The following is a 6149-nucleotide window of genomic DNA, read 5'->3' as shown; positions in this document are numbered from 1 at the left end:
TTCACGGTCCTCTTTTTCGTAGTCGGAAACGAAGGTGGCGCTGGTAAAAAAAGCTCAGCTCCGCCTCCGGGAAGAAAAATTGATGCTACATTCTCTCCACCAGCGAGAAGTTGATATTAGGTATTTTTTGTACTTTTAATTTTTGTACAGTCGTGACTTTTCTGTTCTGTTTTGTACTTTCTGCTTAGAGCCATGCACTATAATCTACATGATTATTTTGAGGAAAGAAAGAATAAAATCATGGATGAACTTTTATGTATACTTTGATATTTATAATAGCTCTGTGTTTTCTGTATGTCTGATTATTGGAAGAAAGTTTGAAACCAAATTCCAAAGCTAGATCTTGGATTCATCCATCACGACTCAACGTGATGGGATTCGTTCCAGTCGAGTTGGGTCGTGACAATCAGATCAGACACAGAACGGCTAGTCCAACACCTCTTTCCCTTTCCCAGAACCTGAAAATCACGCAAATAACAAGGATGAGCTAACAGCTCAGCAAGACTACATTAGCCAATCAAAATCTCCAGAAACTCACATCAAAATATGCATGAAGGCGTTAAAAATATTTGCCATACAGAATTCAGATAATCATACAAAAATCAAAATATCAGACTGAGGTCAGAGATTCATATAGAATAGAAATCAAACAGAATACCTATATTCATACAGAATAAATGAAGTAACAGAGACAAAAGAACTGAATCAAATTTACGTCACAGAATTATTCAAATCAGAATTCAAATTAAAGTTCAGAACAGATTTCAGAAAAATATTCAAATCACATTTCATCACAGATTTCCCTGACCCAGATAGAATCTCAAAAGATTCTTGCCCCTTATGCCTCCCTTCCCTGACACAGACAGAATCTCAAAGGATTCTGGCCCCTTATGTCTCCCTTTGTGCTTACAGCACCAGAACATATCAGATATATATAAAATTTTTAGATCAAGCTTTATTTTCAGATTCCCGAACCCTGACAGAATCTCAACAGATTCTAGCCCCTTATGACTCCCTTCCCTGACACAGACAGAATCTCAAATGATTCCGGCCCCTTATAACTCCCTTCAAACATCATTCAAACACATCAAATCATCAAATTCAGAAAAATCAGATTACATTAGAAAAATCGTCAACTGCAGTCCACAGAAATTTCAACAGATCAAATTCATAAATTCAAAAAATTACCAAATTACCATAGATAGTGTAAAACATCATTTTATGACTTTCATTGTACTGAAGTAATATTTTCCAACATCCAGATAATTTTCTATTCGATAAAAATTTTGCAGAATTCAAACTACCCGATGAAAACTTTTTAGAAAATACTCAAAACGTGCAAAAACATCATCTCTACAATATACCAAAAGTTACACGGTAAAAGTTTCGTCGATACAACTCACTTTTAAGCTAACGGAAATGAAAATTGATATAAGAAATCCATCAAAAATCACATTTTTGAAAATTGAGAAAGGCATAATGTGCCTTACCTCGAGTATATCAACTTTCCCAACTACGGCGACGGACGAAAACGGACCAAAGTAGCCCAAAACGCGGATTTCCTCTTCTTTCCTTCGTTTTTCTCTCTCCTGCCCTTTTCTCTTTCTTCAAAATGCCACCATTCAGATATTTATAAAACAGGACTGTCCAGGACGACTCTCGATCGTCCCGGGACGATCTCCTCACTGGAAAATTTTGGTAAAAATGAAAATTAATTTCGATTCTTTCGTCCCTGGACGACTTGCTCTCTGGAAAAATTTTGTCCCGACGAACCTATCTTCGTCCTGGGACGAATCTCTCTGTCGCCAAATTTTAAACTGATCGTCCCGGACGATTCCACTTCGTCCGGACGAACCTGGAAGGAAAACAAAAGAAAACTGGCTTTCACAAAAACTGTCCCAAATGAAGCCGCTTAATTGGGGGTAGCTTTAGACCAATGCTTTTTCTCTTATGTCAAGAGATTTTTTACTAAAAAATAGCTTTACAGAGAAATAAAAAAATTGTCCCACGCTTCTTTTGGGATAGCTTTAGACCACTATTTTCCTCTCATTTCAACAAATTTTTGTACTAAAAAGCAACTTTACAAAACAATAACAAAACTGTCTCAAACGAAGCCTAAATGTTAATGAACTTTGATATGTCTTTAATTAGATTCTTGAAGATGATTAAAACTTGGAATTCTGCATCATAATGAGTTTCTATAAGTTATAACCAATGCTTCAGAAATTGATATTATGATTATTTTCACATCAAAACTTATGTTGCATCCATCTATTATAAAACCTGCATAATAACCAATTGCAAGTGTGCTACCCTACATGATCATCACCTACGATATCATAAATCATTTATTCATTATTTTTTATTGACGCCTTCTCTAATAATAAGAAAATGCGATACTTAGTAACCCTTCTATTACTAGTTAAAACTATTTTAACAGAGCTAATTTGATTTTTTTTTTTTCGTTCAAAGTTTTCACATGTTGAGATTGTAAAAGTGTTTTTGGGAAGAGGAAGCCCAAGCTTTATTGTTCCTTTAAGATATTGAAGTATCCTCTCGAGGAGTTGGAAGTTGCAAAGTAGAGGTTTGTGCATGTGTTGACAGAGCTTGTTGATGGCAAAGGCTATGTCTGGTCCCTAATGTATGATAAAAGATTATTGAAAGGAGCCTGCAAGTTGCTTGAAAAAAATTTTGTGGATTTGGGACACTATAAGACATCAAACGTGGAGTTTGTCGGCCACTTGAAGGTAAAGGGAGTGGCAAGAAGGCTTGCCACAGAAGACATGATAGCTGTAGACAGTAAGTCTTCAATGCAAACTTAGCTGAGATAGGGTAGCCATCAGGGTGATCGATTAAAATCCGATCCCCATATTCTTGTTTGAAGCGTTGAGGCAACTAAGCGAGCTTTGTAAGGAAAGACTATTGTGCATCGCATGACATTTATTTGATAAATCCACTTGTAGCCAATGATATTGATTATTTGGTGGTGGGGGACTAACAGACCAATGGTCGCTTAAGATTGTAGTGCATTTAATTATGAGGACATAGCTTGTGCATTGGAATGCTTGGCGACACAAAAGTATAAACATTATTGGATTGGAGTGGGAGTGTGTGATTGAGGGTCTAGGAATTTAGCCCGTGGTTATTTAACCTGCGTATGTAGTAACAGAGTGCGTCATGGGGGTGAGAAGGGATGGTACTTAAGGGTATACGAGAGTACGGAATATATTTATTGTATGAGGGGAAGAGGAGAGAATGGGGAGGGAAAAGCTATGGGTGGGTAGGAAGGAAGATGGCGATATGCTGAAGAGAGAGAGGATTTTATTTGTGGAGATGTAGATGAAAATATGAGTTGATCTTTGTTTTGAGGAGGTGGGTTGATTGTGGTAGAGGGTGATTGGAAGCTTGGATGTTGAAATGTTGGCGAGAATATTCATCAAATATAACGTGCTTGGAGACTATGATACTGTTGGTGAGAGGGTTGAAAGAGATGTAGCCTTTTTGAGAAAAGGTATAACCTAAGAAGATGCAAATAGTTAAACCAGGAGCGAGTTTGTGAGAAGTATATGGGCGGAGCCAGAGATAGCAGATGCATCCAAAAATGCAAAGATGAGAATAATTGGGTGGAGTTTGGAAGAGAAGTTAATAAGATGACATTGAGGAGGTTGTAGGTGAGGGGAGTCGGTTAATGAGATAAACAACCGTGAGAATGGCATCAACCCAAAATAAACTAGAGAGTTGGGAGTCCATAAGAAGAGTGTGGACGATGTCAAGGAGAAGTCGTTGTTTGCGTTCAACAACTCCATTTTGTTGTGGGGTATGTTGGAAGTTATATTGATGTGTGATTCCATGCTTGGAGAGAAAAAACTTGAGATTATTATTGAGAAATTCTCCGCCACCATTGATGCGTAGAGTGAAAATGAATTGATTGAGTTTTTTTTTTTTTTTCAATTAAAGTTTTAAAATTAATAAATGTTGAAAGAGCTTCATATTTTTGTTTAAGCGGGTAAAGCCAGGTATACCGAGAATGGTCATCAATTAAGATAAGATAATAGCGATAACCATTGTGAGATACAATGGGGGAAGGACCCCAAACATCAACATGTATTAATTCGAGTGATAATTAAGATACATGAGCAGAATTATTAAACGGTAACATGTGATTCTTAGCAAGAGCACAGGAATTACAAAATTTGAAACATGAAGAAATATATAACTATGGAAGAAATTTAAGAACAATGATGAGAGTTGCTGGATTGGGATGGCCGAGACGTTAATGCCACAGCTCATAAGATGAAGAAGAGATAACATATGTAATGGCCGCAGTAATTGAAGCTGGTGATGTAGTGGAAAAGAGAGGGTAGAGTCCATTATGGCAAGGATCATGGAGAAGTGTGCGATGGGTCTTTAAATCCTTGAAAAGAAGACCATTCTTGTTAAATAACACAAAATAATCTTTGTCTTGAATTAGTTTGGAGATAGAGATGGGATTGGGAGTAAGATGTGGAACATGTAGGAGAGGTTTAATAAATAGCTTACGAGAAGGTGTTGGGAGGAGTCCTTTACTAGATTGGAGTACGGGAAGAGTGTTGCCGTTACCAACAAGAACCTGATCAGAACTAGAGTATGTAGGAGATTGCTGAAGGGTCTAAGAATATGAAGTTAGGTGAGCGATGCCACCACTGTCTAGATACCACGAAGAAAAAAAAAAGAGTTGTCAATAAAAGAACTATTTGCATTATTGTTCGGTGGGACATAGTTAAGGTTGGTGCAGTGCCAACAAGACAGGATATAATGGCCTCTTTTTCCATATTTGATAGTCAAGATTCTGGTTGACAGGAGCGTGTGAGCTTATTGGGGTGTGGTCGACCGTGGACCACGAGAGACAGAAGAATCTACCGCGATCGTCAGGGTTGCTTAGGTGATGTTGAGAAGCAAAACTGAAGTGTAAGGGGTTATGGAGAGGTAGTCGACGACATAGATTTTGATGGCGTCGATTGCTTAGGTTAAGGTGTCTTTTCACTGCATTCAAGGGAGTAAAGGTTCATCGGGGGGCTGACGGGGGGTAAGTTTAGTTTTGGATGGCCAGTTTTGAATGGCTTGTAAGAAGTGACAATTCATTGTGGATGTAAAGTATAAATCCTCGGTATAACCAATGTCGCGCTGCATAGCAATGTTATTCTTCCACAAGTCGTATGACTGTAGAGAGGATATTTTTCCATTTAAGTGATTTCTTCAGAGAAAATGGAATGGAGCTCATTCTTTAACTTGGAATTACTCTATATCGATATTGTAGAGAAAAAATCGATGTCTAGAGTAGACCATATCAGGACAAGCATGTGTCAAGGTTAAGTATATAAGGGTAAGGATTGAGGGAGAGATGGTGGAGATAAAGGCATACCAGACAGGTTTTGATCTAACTAGCATCCATGAAGAAAAATGATTAGCATATAGTTCAGAAAGAAAAATGGTGTTTAGGAAGGGAAGAGGTAGGTGCCATCTAGACGACGGAGAAAAGCATTTACCTACAAACAATATTGAAGATTTTGCAATCTCCAGGTAGCTCTAATAATTGACGTAAGAGTTTGTGAAACCACATTTTTTTTATTATTTTGTATCATATAATTTTGAAGAGCTTGAGGGAATGGTGAGTTCTCGGTGCGAGAAGAAGGGTGAGCCTGTAATAGTAAGTGTATGCGCAAGTTTGTGGGAGAATCGTAGGATGAGGTATCAGCATTAGGAGCAATAGAGGCTTAATCTAGAATATGATTAGAATAGTGCGTCAATGCTAGTGATTGACATAGGCTTATGCTTTAGTACCCGATGTTAGAAGCATACTTTGGTGAATACAAACAGTATTCATCTTCTTCTAGAGAAGACAAAAATAGAAAACGTAAGGATAACTATCTGTAATATCTTGCTATAAACACGTGAATACATTAGATTTATCTAAGTCTTACAAAGTGTATAAGACAAGTTCATCCAGAAGTGGTCTGACATTGTAGATAAGTTAAACACAGCATACAGAATAGTCGCAACCAAAAAAAAAATTCTATTATTTGATTTTATTATGCTGTGTTATCATATCACTACAAAGCCTTAGAACAAGACTAAAAGGAAAGAACAACAATATTAACTAAAATTCTTGC

The sequence above is a fragment of the Dendrobium catenatum genome, unplaced genomic scaffold (genome assembly GCF_001605985.2).
Source record: "Dendrobium catenatum unplaced genomic scaffold, ASM160598v2 fragScaff_scaffold_697, whole genome shotgun sequence".
Taxonomy (NCBI): Eukaryota; Viridiplantae; Streptophyta; class Magnoliopsida; order Asparagales; family Orchidaceae; genus Dendrobium; species Dendrobium catenatum.
Note: the sequence above shows the minus strand (reverse complement) of the source record.